This window comes from Hippocampus zosterae, chromosome 2, assembly GCF_025434085.1.
Source record: "Hippocampus zosterae strain Florida chromosome 2, ASM2543408v3, whole genome shotgun sequence".
NCBI classification, from domain to species: domain Eukaryota; kingdom Metazoa; phylum Chordata; class Actinopteri; order Syngnathiformes; family Syngnathidae; genus Hippocampus; species Hippocampus zosterae.
Genome location: NC_067452.1, coordinates 21,708,053 through 21,727,434, shown reverse-complemented (window position 1 = coordinate 21,727,434; position 19,382 = coordinate 21,708,053). Strand labels below are relative to the sequence as shown.

At 43.0% G+C, this 19,382-nt stretch overlaps 1 protein-coding gene across 1 annotated transcript in view; it reads right to left on the bottom strand.

The window, feature by feature from the left end:
- Positions 1-19,382, bottom strand: part of LOC127596313 (uncharacterized) — a 747,551-nt gene that overhangs the window by 431,830 nt on the left and 296,339 nt on the right. The gene's annotated exons all lie outside the window — the stretch shown is intronic.

Here is a 19,382-nt window from a genome sequence, read left to right as displayed (position 1 = left end):
ATAGTGTTTGCGTATTCGAGGCGTGTGAGTGTGGTTGCTTTGTATGTGGTGAGTATAGTTTCTTTGGATTTTCCCCAGTGAGTGGTTGTTAAGGCTTTAAGTATTTTGTTTGATTGCTTGGCGCGGGTTAGAGTGTGTTGTGTGTGTTTTGAGAAGGTGAGTTTGGGGTCCCATGTTAATCCCAGTATTTTGGGTTCGCGGACTGTGGGTAGGGTGGTGTTATCTATTTGTAAAGTGAGCCTGTTGCTGTATTCTGCCGGATCCGGTGTGAACAGAGTGGTGGTGGTTTTGTCTGCGTTGAGTGTGAGTTGGTTCTGTTTTGTCCAGTTGTATATGTCGTGGAGATATTTTTGTACTTGTTGTTGTGCCTGTTGTGGTTTGACATGTGTGGATAGAATGGTGATGTCGTCTGCATATGTAACTGTGTGTACATTTGGAGGTGGTTGTGGTAAGTCTGCCATGTATATGTTGAATAGTGTTGGTGAAAGTACTCCCCCCTGTGGTACCCCCGTTTTCGTGTTTCTATGTTCTGATGTTTCCCCCCGGTATTGAGTGTATTGTCTGCGTCCCCTTATGTAGTTGAAGATGTATTTGATGATGATGTTTGGGGTGTTAGTGTTGTTGAGTTTGTTTGTGAGTGTGTGTAGGTTTACCGTGTCAAAGGCTTTGGACATGTCTAGGGCTATGGCAACTGTTCGTTGTGGTGGTTTTTGTTGATTGAAACCTGTGGCTATGATGTTGTGTATGTGGTGTAGTGCTGTGGTTGTGGAGTGTTGTTTTCGGAAGCCGTGTTGGTGAGAGGGTAGTTGAGTGTTGTTGGTAATGAAGGGTAGTATTACCTTTTCCATTGTTTTGGCTATTGGGCTGAGTAGTGCTATTGGTCTGTAAGATGGGCCGAGTGCGTGGTTTTTGTTGGGTTTTGGTATTGGGATTATTTTTGCAGTCTTCCATATTGCGGGGATGGTGTTGGTGTTGAGTGATGTGTTGTAAGTGTGTGAGTAGTGTTATTGCTTTGGGGCCTAGGTGTTTCAGATGTCTGATGTTTATGTTGTCTGGGCCTGTGGAGTTGTTGCTTTTGGAGCGTTGTAGTGCTTGTTTGACTTGTTGTTCTGTGATGGTTATGGGCGTGGTGTTGAGTTTTCGTATTTTGCGTTGTAGTTGTCTGTATGTTCTGTTGGTTTTGTGTTGTATTATGTTGGTGAATTGTTTGTTGAATGCTCGTGCTTTCTGTTTGTTGGATATTGCCGTGTGTTGTCCGAACTGTATTGTGGTGTTTTCTGGTGCTTTTTGTTCTTTGTTAGATAGTCTTGTTACTGTGTTCCAGAGTATGTATTGTTTGTGTCTGTGGTTCCATGCATCCGTTAAGTGTTCTTTCCATAGCTCTTGTTTGTGTTTTTGGATTTGTTTGTCTATTTCTTTGTTTAGGTCTGTGATGCGTGGGTCTTGGTGGTTTTGTTGTATGATGTCGTTTCTTTGGCTGATGAGTGTTCTGATGTGTTGTGGTAGGAGAAGTGATTTGCTTTTTATTTTTCCGTGGGGTATGTGGTGTTTGTCTGCTGTAAGTATGAGGTTTGTGAGCATGGTGTTGGCTGTGTGGATGTTGTCAGGTATGGTTAAGTTCTCCAGTGCTGATTCTATTTCAGAGGTGTATCCTTCCCAGTCTGCTTTCCTGTAATTTGTGTAAGTTTGAAGGTGTTGTTGTAGGCGGAAAGGAGCACGCGTGTTGTGTGTGATTTTGATAGGAAGGTGGTCTGAACTGAGTGCGTGTATTGTGGTCCATGTTGTTCTGTTTGTGATGCTGTTGCTGGCTGTTGTGATGTCCGGTGATGTTGGTTGTTGGTTGATGTTTGTAGGTTTTCTGGTAGGTGTGTTTGCGTTTAGAGTGATTTGTTGGGAGTTCTGTAGTATGTCTGCAATGAGGGTGCCTCTGTGGTCGTCGTAGGGAGAGTGCCATTGTGTTGAGTGAGCGTTGATGTCTGCGGTTAGAATGGTGTTGTTCAGCGAGTTTATGTATTGGAAGGTGTTGGTGATGTCTGTGTCTTCTGTGGCGTGGTCTGGTCGGGTGGTATCTCTGGGGGGTATATACATGTTGCATATGTGTAGTCTTTTGTGGTTGGTTATGTGAATCTTTACGGTTTGAATTTCTGTAGTGTTGGTGTTAATGTTGTTGGGGATGTTCATGGGAGTGAATGTGACTGATTTGTGAATGTATGTGAGCAGTCCTCCTCCTCCCTTGTGTTCTCTGTCTTTCCTAATGCTGGTGTAGTTGGTGAGACGAGGTGTGTTGTGTTGTTTTTCTAGTTTGGTTTCTTGTATGGTGATGATGTCTGCGTGCTGTTGTGAGGCGAGTTCTTCTAGTTCTGTTTTCTTGTTTTGGATGCCGTTGATGTTTATTTGTAGTATGGTCAGTGTGTGTTTGTTGTTTTTGTTGGTGGGTGTTGTTCTTTGTGGGTTGTTCGGGGGTTGTGGTGTTGGGGTGTTTGTTGTTTGCGTGTGTGTTCTGCATGTCCACGTGTTTGTGTATTGGCGGGTGGTGATGCCGGAGCAATGTCTGTGTATCCAGTGTGGGTGTGTTGAGTTGCATCTGAGTGAGGTTTGTCTGCGTGTGATGATTCTATTGCAGCTATTGCAGGTCCAGGTTTGGGGGGGTGGTCTTGTGTTTGTTGTATCTCTGTTGGAGTTGTCTGTCCGTGTTGCGTTTGAGGGTAGTGTTGGTGAGGCGAGTGTGTTGTTTTGGTCTGTTTGTGCTCTGCTGCCTGTTGGTGTCCTACGAGGTGTTGTTGTTCGTGGTGGTGTTTTGGGATGTAGTCTGCATTTCCATGTTATGTTGTATTGTCTAGTGTTTATGTTTGTGCAATGTTTGTGTACCCAGTGTGGTGTGTGGTGGTTGCATCTGAAGGATGTCTGTCTTCTTGTAATCTGTTGTGTGCAAATGTCGCATGTCCAGGTAGTTTGTTGTGTGTGTGTTTGTTGCGTGCGTGAGAGTGTCTGTGTGGGCCCCGGATTTGTCTCTATGTCCCCCGCCTGGAGCAAAAGGTCCGCCCGCCACCCTGCCAGGTTCAGGGGGCGGTTAGCCGAAAAAAAAAAAAAAAAAACGTCCGAAAGGGCACCCCGTTCGGGGTGCAGGGATTGGTTCCTTGATTTGTCCCCCCGTTCGGGGGGAACCCTCCAACTGCGAGTAAGCCAAGGAGTTTGGAGGTACAGCAGGTTGACAGCAGTGTGATCGAGCAGATTAGATAGAGTAGAATTTGAATGGGGCTTCACTGATTTATTTCATACAATTCATATCTAAAACACAGTTGAAAAATATTTGATTGTTAAAATATTTAAATACAAGAACTATATCAAGAAATTAACAAAACATAGTTTTTTTAGTTAGGAGAAAAGTCTAAAAACATATCACAAATGACAAACGTTGTGCCTCTCCTCCTCCTGTTCTTCAATGAAGCTGATCACCCTCCAGCTCCCGTTAGAAACATCGTGCTGCTGAAGGTGTGCCGGCAGAATGGTTGTGATACAGGAGGTGCTGTGGACTCTCCCAGAAACGAGGACCTAGTTTAGTTGTAGATCCAGTAAAACATAGTGCAAATGTGACATTATTTATAATGCACAGTTACAGTCTTGTGAATATTAAAAAATGTACTTCATGTAATGCAGGAAGCGAATATTTCAAACGAACTAAGGCAGCAAACAGTAAGAGCAAAATCGTGTTCCAAACATTAACTCTTTTTTTAAATGTCAATTAGCTTGTGAGTAATAAGACAAAATGTGACTGTCAGACAGAGAACTGTCAGAGCAAACGGCAGATTTTAGAAAGTCCTGCCGAAATAAATCTGCACCCGACTGCGACTGTCAGCGTTGAACTGCCGGCATTGCTGTCAAAGTCAGACACATCTCCAAAATTGTTGGAGCAAATTTTTAAGCAGGCTTCATCTTGATAAATTGACCACGTATTTGACATTTACACCATAACGTTACCGCCTAAAATAATCGTAAAACAAAATTTTGTGTAACAACAAGAGTAATATGTACCCCAAAAGCTTTCAAAGCGTCTGAAAGTTTTCTCCTCCGTTTTTGTTGGGGCTTGGCTCGAAATGCATCATGATTGGCCGCCCGAAGTCCACGTGTCTGTCGGACGTGCTCTCATTGGTCTACAATACCATCACGGATGAATAAATACTCAAAGGGCTTGCCAGGCAAGCCCTTTGAACCCTTTAAATACTCAATGGGCTTGCCTGGCAAGCCCTTTGAGTATTTATTCCATATTGCCCACTAGTTCACTAGTAAGGTCATTTTGACGCTTACTAGTGAACATGTAAGGCCATAAATGTGCCCACTAGTTCACTAGTAAGATCATTTTGAGGCTTACTAGTTGACATGTAAGCCACAAAACGCCCGCTAGTTCACTAGTAAGATAATTTTGAGGCTTCTAGTGAACATGTAAGCCACAGAACGCCCACTAGTTCACTAGTAAGATCATTTTGACGCTTACTAGTGAAAATTGTAAGCCACAAAACGCTCACTAGTTCACTAGTAAGGTCATTTTGACGCTTACTAGTGAACATGTAAGCCACAAAACGCTCACTGGTTCACTAGTAAGGTAATTTTGACGCTTACTAGTGAACATGTAAGCCACAAAACGCCCACTAGTTCCCTAGTAAGATCATTTTGACACTTATTTATGAACATGTCAGCCACAAAACGCTCACTCGTTCACTAGTAAGATCATTTTGACGCTTACTAGTGAACATGTAAGCCACAAAACGCCCACTAGTTCACTAGTAAGGTCATTTTGACGCTTACTAGTGAACATGTAAGCCACAAAACGCCCACTAGTTCACTAGTAAGATCATTTTGACGCTTACTAGTGAACATGTAAGGCCATAAATGTGCCCACTAGTTCACTAGTAAGTTCATTTTGAGGCTTACTAGTTGACATGTAAGCCACACATCGCCTACTAGTTCACTAGTAAGATCATTTTGAGGCTTACTAGTGAACATGTAAGCCACAAAACGCCCAATAGTTCACTAGTAAGATCATTTTGACGCTTACTAGTGAAAATTGTAAGCCACAAAACGCTCACTAGTTCACTAGTAAGGTAATTTTGACGCTTACTAGTGAACATGTAAGCCACAAAACGCCCACTAGTTCCCTAGTAAGATCATTTTGACACTTATTTATGAACATGTCAGCCACAAAACGCTCACTCGTTCACTAGTAAGATCATTTTGACGCTTACTAGTGAACATGTAAGCCACAAAACGCCCACTAGTTCACTAGTAAGGTCATTTTGACGCTTACTAGTGAACATGTAAGCCACAAAACGCCCACTAGTTCACTAGTAAGATCATTTTGACGCTTACTAGTGAACATGTAAGCCACAAAACGCTCACTAGTTTACTAGTAAGGTCATTTTGACGCTTACTAGTGAACATGTAAGCCACAAAACGCTCACTAGTTCACTAGTAAGGTCATTTTGACGCTTACTAGTGAACATGTAAGCCACAAAACGCTCACTAGTTCACTAGTAAGGTCATTTTGACGCTTACTAGTGAACATGTAAGCCGCAAAACGCCCACTAGTTCACTAATAAGATTATTTTGACGCTTACTACTGAACATTTAAGGCCATAAATGTGCCCACTAGTTCACTGGTAAGATGATTTTGACGCTTACTAGTGAACATGTAAGGCCATAAATGTGCCCACTTGTAGTGCTAGTGACATTACACTGTACTTGCATTAAATGCAAATAAGGATGATTACGAAAACATGTAACGGTATCCTATTGGCTGTACGTTTCAAAATAGTGTCATCCCACCAGTCAGGGCTCATGATTTTGGAAATTCTGTGCCCACTTAGTTTTTTAAAACAACAATGGCGGACAGTGTCCTGAGACGTATTCGGCGAAGGTGCAGGGCAATAGAGAGTGCCTGTCATCAAGGGTCTGCCGGTGAAAGTGAAGCACGCGCGATAAACATTTCAATTGCTAATTTAAGAAGAGTTAGTGACCAGTTTAGCGCTGATACTATTCAAAGTTTGATTCAAAGTCCAATAGATCTCCGATCTGTCATCATTGCGGGACCCACTCCTAATGGTGGACGTGTTTGTTCCCATGTGGCACATCGTTTGCACACAGGTAAAATGGCTACCATTTTTTGTCATTGGTTTTTCGTATGTATTTTTATTCGAACTACACACGGGTTTTACTGACGACTTGCTGTGACTTACCTTCTATCACCCTGTCAAACGTCGTTTTATACCAGTGGTTTTCCTGCAAATCAGTAGACTATTAAGTAACGCGATGGCTGTACACTTTTAAGCAATAACTAGTGATCTTTTAGTTATTCAATTATAAGTTTGAATTATTTTTTTCTTGAGTAAAATGGTTAGAGAAAATAGCTGCTCGTGGTTTTGAAGCTGCATATACTTTTATGTACATCTGTGTCTATATGCCTGTACTGTATACAGTATATAAAAAACACGTAGTGATTCGTTTGCTTGAATTCCTTAATCCTTTTATTTCCATACTTTAGGTAGACGAGGAAGACCAGCACTTGACATTACAAGTGATCAAATTGAACTGCTCCCCACTCAGGGCTTTACAGTGAGAGCCATCACTGAGATGTTGTGTTGTTCCTCTTCATACCTGCATAAAAAAATGAAGTTTTTTCAGATTTCAGCCAGAAATAGATTTACTCCCATTCATGATGTTGACCTGGAAGAGCATGTCAGAAGATTGCACAGCCAATTTCCCAGATCAGGCTCGGAAGCAAGTGTTCTGCTACATACTCTTGTCCCTTCATGTATATATCATTATATTCATTGTGAAAGTGTACTTTCTTTATTGTGTTGTTTTATGAACCTGTTGCAGATGATGAGGGCATACCTGCGTGCTGATGGTATTGTAGTACAAAGAAAAAGAGTTCGAGAAATCCTCAACCGTATTGAGCCAGCTGCTGCAGCCCAGAGATGGAGCCAGACTGTGGCTAGAAGAACATACTATGTGCCATTCCCCAATAGTTTATGGCACATAGATGGGCATATGCGTCTCATTCGGTAATAAGGGATCATCTTATATTTGTACTCGTGGGAGCATTAGAAAGCCATATTGTATGGACAGCACAGATTAAATTGAATTTTATCATTTGTATATCCAAGTTACACAAACTCCAAATTGCCTCCATGTAGTCTTAAGTGCACAGCAATACCTTCTCTACCGAGATGATATTTCAAACAAGATATGAAACTTGATTGTTTTCTTGTATTTAATCATTATTCTTTTCATGTTTGTTTTACAGGTGGGTGTTTGTGACACATGCCGGCATTGATGGGAATTCCAGGCTAATAACGTACCTTCAACTGGAGCACAGACAACACAGCTTTGACAGTGTTGAAATATTTTGTCCAAGCCACCTGCCTGTATGGGTTACCCTCCAGAGTAAGATCCGACCATGGTGGTGAAAACACTGGTTGCTCTTTTAATGAACCTACTGCAGGGACAAGACACCAAAATTATTTCTAGCTCCAGCCAACACCCCCTCACAATTTACTCACACCTCCCATGGCCTGATTATCCACCAACAGGGGCCCTTTTTGGATTATCATTTTGGCATAGGAACTTTCCTTTCCTATCCTAACCGAGTGAGATGAGCCGGTAGCACCTGGAGCAAAGATCGTCTAAATTTTAATAATGCTTAGGAAAGGTTCTGACCATCCTTTACGAAAGGAAAGGAGATATATTATGCAGCAGGAATATTTAAAGGGGAAGTCTTTTTTTATGTTGTTGTTGTTGTTGTCGACCCCACCCGTGCCCCGACATTGGGGGACCGGGCCCTCACTCCGTCTCCCGGATCCCCAGACCCCCCTCCGCCGCCCAGCGGGCGAGCAGGGCCGCCACTCCGCTTGGGTTTCGCCAGAGGTCCTCCGGAGTCAGTGTGGTGGGTATGTTTGTGCAGGTGAACAGGTGTTGTGTGTCGTGCACTTGCGTGCCGCATAGCGCACAGAGTGGTGTTGGGTGTGTGTCCGGTGTAATGTTGTGTAGGTAGGAGTGGAGGGCTGGTGATTTGTTGGTTCGGAGTTGTGCTAGGAGTTGTCTGGTTCTGTGTGGTAGGTCTTGCTCTGATGGGTCTATTTCTGGTGCTGGTGCATGTATTACTTTGTTGTGTTGTCTGGTGTCCAAGTGTGTTTGTACAAAGTGGGTGTGTATGTCTTTCATGTTCTGTTTTATGGTGTCGTTGTTGGTGTCCTGTGGTGCTGTGTCTTTGTTGTGTGTGTAGTTGTTGTTGTGGAAGATTGTTTGTTTCTTTTGTCTGGGTGGTGGTGATTGTTGAGTGAGTGGGTGTAGTGGGTGGGTTGGGTGTTGGGCTTTTTGTCTGATTTGCGATGCGTGTAGTTTTAGATGGGTGTTCAGTGGGAGAGTTTTTGTTTCCTCATGCAAGTGTTGTATGTTTGTGTCTTGTGTGCATCCTGTTGCTATTCTGAGTGCGGTGTTCTGTGTGGTCTGGAGTTTTGTCTTGTTTGTGTCCGATAGTGTTGGTGACCATATAGTGTTTGCGTATTCGAGGCGTGTGAGTGTGGTTGCTTTGTATGTGGTGAGTATAGTTTCTTTGGATTTTCCCCAGTGAGTGGTTGTTAAGGCTTTAAGTATTTTGTTTGATTGCTTGGCGCGGGTTAGAGTGTGTTGTGTGTGTTTTGAGAAGGTGAGTTTGGGGTCCCATGTTAATCCCAGTATTTTGGGTTCGCGGACTGTGGGTAGGGTGGTGTTATCTATTTGTAAAGTGAGCCTGTTGCTGTATTCTGCCGGATCCGGTGTGAACAGAGTGGTGGTGGTTTTGTCTGCGTTGAGTGTGAGTTGGTTCTGTTTTGTCCAGTTGTATATGTCGTGGAGATATTTTTGTACTTGTTGTTGTGCCTGTTGTGGTTTGACATGTGTGGATAGAATGGTGATGTCGTCTGCATATGTAACTGTGTGTACATTTGGAGGTGGTTGTGGTAAGTCTGCCATGTATATGTTGAATAGTGTTGGTGAAAGTACTCCCCCCTGTGGTACCCCCGTTTTCGTGTTTCTATGTTCTGATGTTTCCCCCCGGTATTGAGTGTATTGTCTGCGTCCCCTTATGTAGTTGAAGATGTATTTGATGATGATGTTTGGGGTGTTAGTGTTGTTGAGTTTGTTTGTGAGTGTGTGTAGGTTTACCGTGTCAAAGGCTTTGGACATGTCTAGGGCTATGGCAACTGTTCGTTGTGGTGGTTTTTGTTGATTGAAACCTGTGGCTATGATGTTGTGTATGTGGTGTAGTGCTGTGGTTGTGGAGTGTTGTTTTCGGAAGCCGTGTTGGTGAGAGGGTAGTTGAGTGTTGTTGGTAATGAAGGGTAGTATTACCTTTTCCATTGTTTTGGCTATTGGGCTGAGTAGTGCTATTGGTCTGTAAGATGGGCCGAGTGCGTGGTTTTTGTTGGGTTTTGGTATTGGGATTATTTTTGCAGTCTTCCATATTGCGGGGATGGTGTTGGTGTTGAGTGATGTGTTGTAAGTGTGTGAGTAGTGTTATTGCTTTGGGGCCTAGGTGTTTCAGATGTCTGATGTTTATGTTGTCTGGGCCTGTGGAGTTGTTGCTTTTGGAGCGTTGTAGTGCTTGTTTGACTTGTTGTTCTGTGATGGTTATGGGCGTGGTGTTGAGTTTTCGTATTTTGCGTTGTAGTTGTCTGTATGTTCTGTTGGTTTTGTGTTGTATTATGTTGGTGAATTGTTTGTTGAATGCTCGTGCTTTCTGTTTGTTGGATATTGCCGTGTGTTGTCCGAACTGTATTGTGGTGTTTTCTGGTGCTTTTTGTTCTTTGTTAGATAGTCTTGTTACTGTGTTCCAGAGTATGTATTGTTTGTGTCTGTGGTTCCATGCATCCGTTAAGTGTTCTTTCCATAGCTCTTGTTTGTGTTTTTGGATTTGTTTGTCTATTTCTTTGTTTAGGTCTGTGATGCGTGGGTCTTGGTGGTTTTGTTGTATGATGTCGTTTCTTTGGCTGATGAGTGTTCTGATGTGTTGTGGTAGGAGAAGTGATTTGCTTTTTATTTTTCCGTGGGGTATGTGGTGTTTGTCTGCTGTAAGTATGAGGTTTGTGAGCATGGTGTTGGCTGTGTGGATGTTGTCAGGTATGGTTAAGTTCTCCAGTGCTGATTCTATTTCAGAGGTGTATCCTTCCCAGTCTGCTTTCCTGTAATTTGTGTAAGTTTGAAGGTGTTGTTGTAGGCGGAAAGGAGCACGCGTGTTGTGTGTGATTTTGATAGGAAGGTGGTCTGAACTGAGTGCGTGTATTGTGGTCCATGTTGTTCTGTTTGTGATGCTGTTGCTGGCTGTTGTGATGTCCGGTGATGTTGGTTGTTGGTTGATGTTTGTAGGTTTTCTGGTAGGTGTGTTTGCGTTTAGAGTGATTTGTTGGGAGTTCTGTAGTATGTCTGCAATGAGGGTGCCTCTGTGGTCGTCGTAGGGAGAGTGCCATTGTGTTGAGTGAGCGTTGATGTCTGCGGTTAGAATGGTGTTGTTCAGCGAGTTTATGTATTGGAAGGTGTTGGTGATGTCTGTGTCTTCTGTGGCGTGGTCTGGTCGGGTGGTATCTCTGGGGGGTATATACATGTTGCATATGTGTAGTCTTTTGTGGTTGGTTATGTGAATCTTTACGGTTTGAATTTCTGTAGTGTTGGTGTTAATGTTGTTGGGGATGTTCATGGGAGTGAATGTGACTGATTTGTGAATGTATGTGAGCAGTCCTCCTCCTCCCTTGTGTTCTCTGTCTTTCCTAATGCTGGTGTAGTTGGTGAGACGAGGTGTGTTGTGTTGTTTTTCTAGTTTGGTTTCTTGTATGGTGATGATGTCTGCGTGCTGTTGTGAGGCGAGTTCTTCTAGTTCTGTTTTCTTGTTTTGGATGCCGTTGATGTTTATTTGTAGTATGGTCAGTGTGTGTTTGTTGTTTTTGTTGGTGGGTGTTGTTCTTTGTGGGTTGTTCGGGGGTTGTGGTGTTGGGGTGTTTGTTGTTTGCGTGTGTGTTCTGCATGTCCACGTGTTTGTGTATTGGCGGGTGGTGATGCCGGAGCAATGTCTGTGTATCCAGTGTGGGTGTGTTGAGTTGCATCTGAGTGAGGTTTGTCTGCGTGTGATGATTCTATTGCAGCTATTGCAGGTCCAGGTTTGGGGGGGTGGTCTTGTGTTTGTTGTATCTCTGTTGGAGTTGTCTGTCCGTGTTGCGTTTGAGGGTAGTGTTGGTGAGGCGAGTGTGTTGTTTTGGTCTGTTTGTGCTCTGCTGCCTGTTGGTGTCCTACGAGGTGTTGTTGTTCGTGGTGGTGTTTTGGGATGTAGTCTGCATTTCCATGTTATGTTGTATTGTCTAGTGTTTATGTTTGTGCAATGTTTGTGTACCCAGTGTGGTGTGTGGTGGTTGCATCTGAAGGATGTCTGTCTTCTTGTAATCTGTTGTGTGCAAATGTCGCATGTCCAGGTAGTTTGTTGTGTGTGTGTTTGTTGCGTGCGTGAGAGTGTCTGTGTGGGCCCCGGATTTGTCTCTATGTCCCCCGCCTGGAGCAAAAGGTCCGCCCGCCACCCTGCCAGGTTCAGGGGGCGGTTAGCCGAAAAAAAAAAAAAAAAAACGTCCGAAAGGGCACCCCGTTCGGGGTGCAGGGATTGGTTCCTTGATTTGTCCCCCCGTTCGGGGGGAACCCTCCAACTGCGAGTAAGCCAAGGAGTTTGGAGGTACAGCAGGTTGACAGCAGTGTGATCGAGCAGATTAGATAGAGTAGAATTTGAATGGGGCTTCACTGATTTATTTCATACAATTCATATCTAAAACACAGTTGAAAAATATTTGATTGTTAAAATATTTAAATACAAGAACTATATCAAGAAATTAACAAAACATAGTTTTTTTAGTTAGGAGAAAAGTCTAAAAACATATCACAAATGACAAACGTTGTGCCTCTCCTCCTCCTGTTCTTCAATGAAGCTGATCACCCTCCAGCTCCCGTTAGAAACATCGTGCTGCTGAAGGTGTGCCGGCAGAATGGTTGTGATACAGGAGGTGCTGTGGACTCTCCCAGAAACGAGGACCTAGTTTAGTTGTAGATCCAGTAAAACATAGTGCAAATGTGACATTATTTATAATGCACAGTTACAGTCTTGTGAATATTAAAAAATGTACTTCATGTAATGCAGGAAGCGAATATTTCAAACGAACTAAGGCAGCAAACAGTAAGAGCAAAATCGTGTTCCAAACATTAACTCTTTTTTTAAATGTCAATTAGCTTGTGAGTAATAAGACAAAATGTGACTGTCAGACAGAGAACTGTCAGAGCAAACGGCAGATTTTAGAAAGTCCTGCCGAAATAAATCTGCACCCGACTGCGACTGTCAGCGTTGAACTGCCGGCATTGCTGTCAAAGTCAGACACATCTCCAAAATTGTTGGAGCAAATTTTTAAGCAGGCTTCATCTTGATAAATTGACCACGTATTTGACATTTACACCATAACGTTACCGCCTAAAATAATCGTAAAACAAAATTTTGTGTAACAACAAGAGTAATATGTACCCCAAAAGCTTTCAAAGCGTCTGAAAGTTTTCTCCTCCGTTTTTGTTGGGGCTTGGCTCGAAATGCATCATGATTGGCCGCCCGAAGTCCACGTGTCTGTCGGACGTGCTCTCATTGGTCTACAATACCATCACGGATGAATAAATACTCAAAGGGCTTGCCAGGCAAGCCCTTTGAACCCTTTAAATACTCAATGGGCTTGCCTGGCAAGCCCTTTGAGTATTTATTCCATATTGCCCACTAGTTCACTAGTAAGGTCATTTTGACGCTTACTAGTGAACATGTAAGGCCATAAATGTGCCCACTAGTTCACTAGTAAGATCATTTTGAGGCTTACTAGTTGACATGTAAGCCACAAAACGCCCGCTAGTTCACTAGTAAGATAATTTTGAGGCTTCTAGTGAACATGTAAGCCACAGAACGCCCACTAGTTCACTAGTAAGATCATTTTGACGCTTACTAGTGAAAATTGTAAGCCACAAAACGCTCACTAGTTCACTAGTAAGGTCATTTTGACGCTTACTAGTGAACATGTAAGCCACAAAACGCTCACTGGTTCACTAGTAAGGTAATTTTGACGCTTACTAGTGAACATGTAAGCCACAAAACGCCCACTAGTTCCCTAGTAAGATCATTTTGACACTTATTTATGAACATGTCAGCCACAAAACGCTCACTCGTTCACTAGTAAGATCATTTTGACGCTTACTAGTGAACATGTAAGCCACAAAACGCCCACTAGTTCACTAGTAAGGTCATTTTGACGCTTACTAGTGAACATGTAAGCCACAAAACGCCCACTAGTTCACTAGTAAGATCATTTTGACGCTTACTAGTGAACATGTAAGGCCATAAATGTGCCCACTAGTTCACTAGTAAGTTCATTTTGAGGCTTACTAGTTGACATGTAAGCCACACATCGCCTACTAGTTCACTAGTAAGATCATTTTGAGGCTTACTAGTGAACATGTAAGCCACAAAACGCCCAATAGTTCACTAGTAAGATCATTTTGACGCTTACTAGTGAAAATTGTAAGCCACAAAACGCTCACTAGTTCACTAGTAAGGTAATTTTGACGCTTACTAGTGAACATGTAAGCCACAAAACGCCCACTAGTTCCCTAGTAAGATCATTTTGACACTTATTTATGAACATGTCAGCCACAAAACGCTCACTCGTTCACTAGTAAGATCATTTTGACGCTTACTAGTGAACATGTAAGCCACAAAACGCCCACTAGTTCACTAGTAAGGTCATTTTGACGCTTACTAGTGAACATGTAAGCCACAAAACGCCCACTAGTTCACTAGTAAGATCATTTTGACGCTTACTAGTGAACATGTAAGCCACAAAACGCTCACTAGTTTACTAGTAAGGTCATTTTGACGCTTACTAGTGAACATGTAAGCCACAAAACGCTCACTAGTTCACTAGTAAGGTCATTTTGACGCTTACTAGTGAACATGTAAGCCACAAAACGCTCACTAGTTCACTAGTAAGGTCATTTTGACGCTTACTAGTGAACATGTAAGCCGCAAAACGCCCACTAGTTCACTAATAAGATTATTTTGACGCTTACTACTGAACATTTAAGGCCATAAATGTGCCCACTAGTTCACTGGTAAGATGATTTTGACGCTTACTAGTGAACATGTAAGGCCATAAATGTGCCCACTTGTAGTGCTAGTGACATTACACTGTACTTGCATTAAATGCAAATAAGGATGATTACGAAAACATGTAACGGTATCCTATTGGCTGTACGTTTCAAAATAGTGTCATCCCACCAGTCAGGGCTCATGATTTTGGAAATTCTGTGCCCACTTAGTTTTTTAAAACAACAATGGCGGACAGTGTCCTGAGACGTATTCGGCGAAGGTGCAGGGCAATAGAGAGTGCCTGTCATCAAGGGTCTGCCGGTGAAAGTGAAGCACGCGCGATAAACATTTCAATTGCTAATTTAAGAAGAGTTAGTGACCAGTTTAGCGCTGATACTATTCAAAGTTTGATTCAAAGTCCAATAGATCTCCGATCTGTCATCATTGCGGGACCCACTCCTAATGGTGGACGTGTTTGTTCCCATGTGGCACATCGTTTGCACACAGGTAAAATGGCTACCATTTTTTGTCATTGGTTTTTCGTATGTATTTTTATTCGAACTACACACGGGTTTTACTGACGACTTGCTGTGACTTACCTTCTATCACCCTGTCAAACGTCGTTTTATACCAGTGGTTTTCCTGCAAATCAGTAGACTATTAAGTAACGCGATGGCTGTACACTTTTAAGCAATAACTAGTGATCTTTTAGTTATTCAATTATAAGTTTGAATTATTTTTTTCTTGAGTAAAATGGTTAGAGAAAATAGCTGCTCGTGGTTTTGAAGCTGCATATACTTTTATGTACATCTGTGTCTATATGCCTGTACTGTATACAGTATATAAAAAACACGTAGTGATTCGTTTGCTTGAATTCCTTAATCCTTTTATTTCCATACTTTAGGTAGACGAGGAAGACCAGCACTTGACATTACAAGTGATCAAATTGAACTGCTCCCCACTCAGGGCTTTACAGTGAGAGCCATCACTGAGATGTTGTGTTGTTCCTCTTCATACCTGCATAAAAAAATGAAGTTTTTTCAGATTTCAGCCAGAAATAGATTTACTCCCATTCATGATGTTGACCTGGAAGAGCATGTCAGAAGATTGCACAGCCAATTTCCCAGATCAGGCTCGGAAGCAAGTGTTCTGCTACATACTCTTGTCCCTTCATGTATATATCATTATATTCATTGTGAAAGTGTACTTTCTTTATTGTGTTGTTTTATGAACCTGTTGCAGATGATGAGGGCATACCTGCGTGCTGATGGTATTGTAGTACAAAGAAAAAGAGTTCGAGAAATCCTCAACCGTATTGAGCCAGCTGCTGCAGCCCAGAGATGGAGCCAGACTGTGGCTAGAAGAACATACTATGTGCCATTCCCCAATAGTTTATGGCACATAGATGGGCATATGCGTCTCATTCGGTAATAAGGGATCATCTTATATTTGTACTCGTGGGAGCATTAGAAAGCCATATTGTATGGACAGCACAGATTAAATTGAATTTTATCATTTGTATATCCAAGTTACACAAACTCCAAATTGCCTCCATGTAGTCTTAAGTGCACAGCAATACCTTCTCTACCGAGATGATATTTCAAACAAGATATGAAACTTGATTGTTTTCTTGTATTTAATCATTATTCTTTTCATGTTTGTTTTACAGGTGGGTGTTTGTGACACATGCCGGCATTGATGGGAATTCCAGGCTAATAACGTACCTTCAACTGGAGCACAGACAACACAGCTTTGACAGTGTTGAAATATTTTGTCCAAGCCACCTGCCTGTATGGGTTACCCTCCAGAGTAAGATCCGACCATGGTGGTGAAAACACTGGTTGCTCTTTTAATGAACCTACTGCAGGGACAAGACACCAAAATTATTTCTAGCTCCAGCCAACACCCCCTCACAATTTACTCACACCTCCCATGGCCTGATTATCCACCAACAGGGGCCCTTTTTGGATTATCATTTTGGCATAGGAACTTTCCTTTCCTATCCTAACCGAGTGAGATGAGCCGGTAGCACCTGGAGCAAAGATCGTCTAAATTTTAATAATGCTTAGGAAAGGTTCTGACCATCCTTTACGAAAGGAAAGGAGATATATTATGCAGCAGGAATATTTAAAGGGGAAGTCTTTTTTTATGTTGTTGTTGTTGTTGTTGTCGACCCCACCCGTGCCCCGACATTGGGGGACCGGGCCCTCACTCCGTCTCCCGGATCCCCAGACCCCCCTCCGCCGCCCAGCGGGCGAGCAGGGCCGCCACTCCGCTTGGGTTTCGCCAGAGGTCCTCCGGAGTCAGTGTGGTGGGTATGTTTGTGCAGGTGAACAGGTGTTGTGTGTCGTGCACTTGCGTGCCGCATAGCGCACAGAGTGGTGTTGGGTGTGTGTCCGGTGTAATGTTGTGTAGGTAGGAGTGGAGGGCTGGTGATTTGTTGGTTCGGAGTTGTGCTAGGAGTTGTCTGGTTCTGTGTGGTAGGTCTTGCTCTGATGGGTCTATTTCTGGTGCTGGTGCATGTATTACTTTGTTGTGTTGTCTGGTGTCCAAGTGTGTTTGTACAAAGTGGGTGTGTATGTCTTTCATGTTCTGTTTTATGGTGTCGTTGTTGGTGTCCTGTGGTGCTGTGTCTTTGTTGTGTGTGTAGTTGTTGTTGTGGAAGATTGTTTGTTTCTTTTGTCTGGGTGGTGGTGGTTGTTGAGTGAGTGGGTGTAGTGGGTGGGTTGGGTGTTGGGCTTTTTGTCTGATTTGCGATGCGTGTAGTTTTAGATGGGTGTTCAGTGGGAGAGTTTTTGTTTCCTCATGCAAGTGTTGTATGTTTGTGTCTTGTGTGCATCCTGTTGCTATTCTGAGTGCTGTGTTCTGTGTGGTCTGGAGTTTTGTCTTGTTTGTGTCCGATAGTGTTGGTGACCATATAGTGTTTGCGTATTCGAGGCCTGTGAGTGTGGTTGCTTTGTATGTGGTGAGTATAGTTTCTTTGGATTTTCCCCAGTGAGTGGTTGTTAAGGCTTTAAGTATTTTGTTTGATTGCTTGGCGCGGGTTAGAGTGTGTTGTGTGTGTTTTGAGAAGGTGAGTTTGGGGTCCCATGTTAATCCCAGTATTTTGGGTTCGCGGACTGTGGGTAGGGTGGTGTTATCTATTTGTAAAGTGAGCCTGTTGCTGTATTCTGCCGGATCCGGTGTGAACAGAGTGGTGGTGGTTTTGTCTGCGTTGAGTGTGAGTTGGTTCCGTTTTGTCCAGTTGTATATGTCGTGGAGATATTTTTGTACTTGTTGTTGTGCCTGTTGTGGTTTGACATGTGTGGATAGAATGGTGATGTCGTCTGCATATGTAACTGTGTGTACATTTGGAGGTGGTTGTGGTAAGTCTGCCATGTATATGTTGAATAGTGTTGGTGAAAGTACTCCCCCCTGTGGTACCCCCGTTTTCGTGTTTCTATGTTCTGATGTTTCCCCCCGGTATTGAGTGTATTGTCTGCGTCCCCTTATGTAGTTGAAGATGTATTTGATGATGATGTTTGGGGTGTTAGTGTTGTTGAGTTTGTTTGTGAGTGTGTGTAGGTTTACCGTGTCAAAGGCTTTGGACATGTCTAGGGCTATGGCAACTGTTCGTTGTGGTGGTTTTTGTTGATTGAAACCTGTGGCTATGATGTTGTGTATGTGGTGTAGTGCTGTGGTTGTGGAGTGTTGTTTTCGGAAGCCGTGTTGGTGAGAGGGTAGTTGAGTGTTGTTGGTAATGAAGGGTAGTATTACCTTTTCCATTGTTTTGGCTATTGGGCTGAGTAGTGCTATTGGTCTGTAAGATGGGCCGAGTGCGTGGTTTTTGTTGGGTTTTGGTATTGGGATTATTTTTGCAGTCTTCCATATTGCGGGGATGGTGTTGGTGTTGAGTGATGTGTTGTAAGTGTGTGTGAGTAGTGTTATTGCTTTGGGGCCTAGGTGTTTCAGATGTCTGATGTTTATGTTGTCTGGGCCTGTGGAGTTGTTGCTTTTGGAGCGTTGTAGTGCTTGTTTGACTTGTTGTTCTGTGATGGTTATGGGCGTGGTGTTGAGTTTTCGTATTTTGCGTTGTAGTTGTCTGTATGTTCTGTTGGTTTTGTTTTGTATTATGTTGGTGAATTGTTTGTTGAATGCTCGTGCTTTCTGTTTGTTGGATATTGCCGTGTGTTGTCCGAACTGTATTGTGGTGTTTTCTGGTGCTTTTTGTTCTTTGTTTGATAGTCTTGTTACTGTGTTCCAGAGTATGTGTTGTTTGTGTCTGTGGTTCCATGCATCCGTTAAGTGTTCTTTCCATAGCTCTTGTTTGTGTTTTTGGATTTGTGTGTCTATTTCTTTGTTTAGGTCTGTGATGCGTGGGTCTTGGTGGTTTTGTTGTCTGATGTCGTTTCTTTGGCTGATGAGTGTTCTGATGTGTTGTGGTAGGAGAAGTGATTTGCTTTTTATTTTTCCGTGGGGTATGTGGTGTTTGTCTGCTGTAAGTATGAGGTTTGTGAGCATGGTGTTGGCTGTGTGGATGTTGTCAGGTATGGTTATGTTCTCCAGTGCTGATTCTATTTTCGAGGTGTATCCTTCCCAGTCTGCTTTCCTGTAATTTGTGTAAGTTTGAAGGTGTTGTTGTAGGCGGAAAGGAGCACGCGTGTTGTGTGTGATTTTGATAGGAAGGTGGTCTGAACTGAGTGCGTGTATTGTGGTCCATGTTGTTCTGTTTGTGATGCTGTTGCTGGCTGTTGTGATGTCCGGTGATGTTGGTTGTTGGTTGATGTTTGTAGGTTTTCTGGTGGGTGTGTTTGCGTTTAGAGTGATTTGTTGGGAGTTTTGTAGTATGTCTGCAATGTGGGTGCCTCTGTGGTCGTCGTAGGGAGAGTGCCATTGTGTTGAGTGAGCGTTGATGTCTGCGGTTAGAATGGTGTTGTTCAGCGAGTTTATGTATTGGAAGGTGTTGGTGATGTCTGTGTCTTCTGTGGCGTGGTCTGGTCGGGTGGTATCTCTGGGGGGTATATACATGTTGCATATGTGTAGTCTTTTGTGGTTGGTTATGTGAATCTTTACGGTTTGAATTTCTGTAGTGTTGGTGTTAATGTTGTTGGGGATGTTCATGGGAGTGAATGTGTATCTACTGTATATCTATAAAAAAAATCCTCGTCTCACCCCTCAGGTGGTGTCCATCCCTCATTCAGCTGGGGTCCTCTACCAGAGGCCAGGA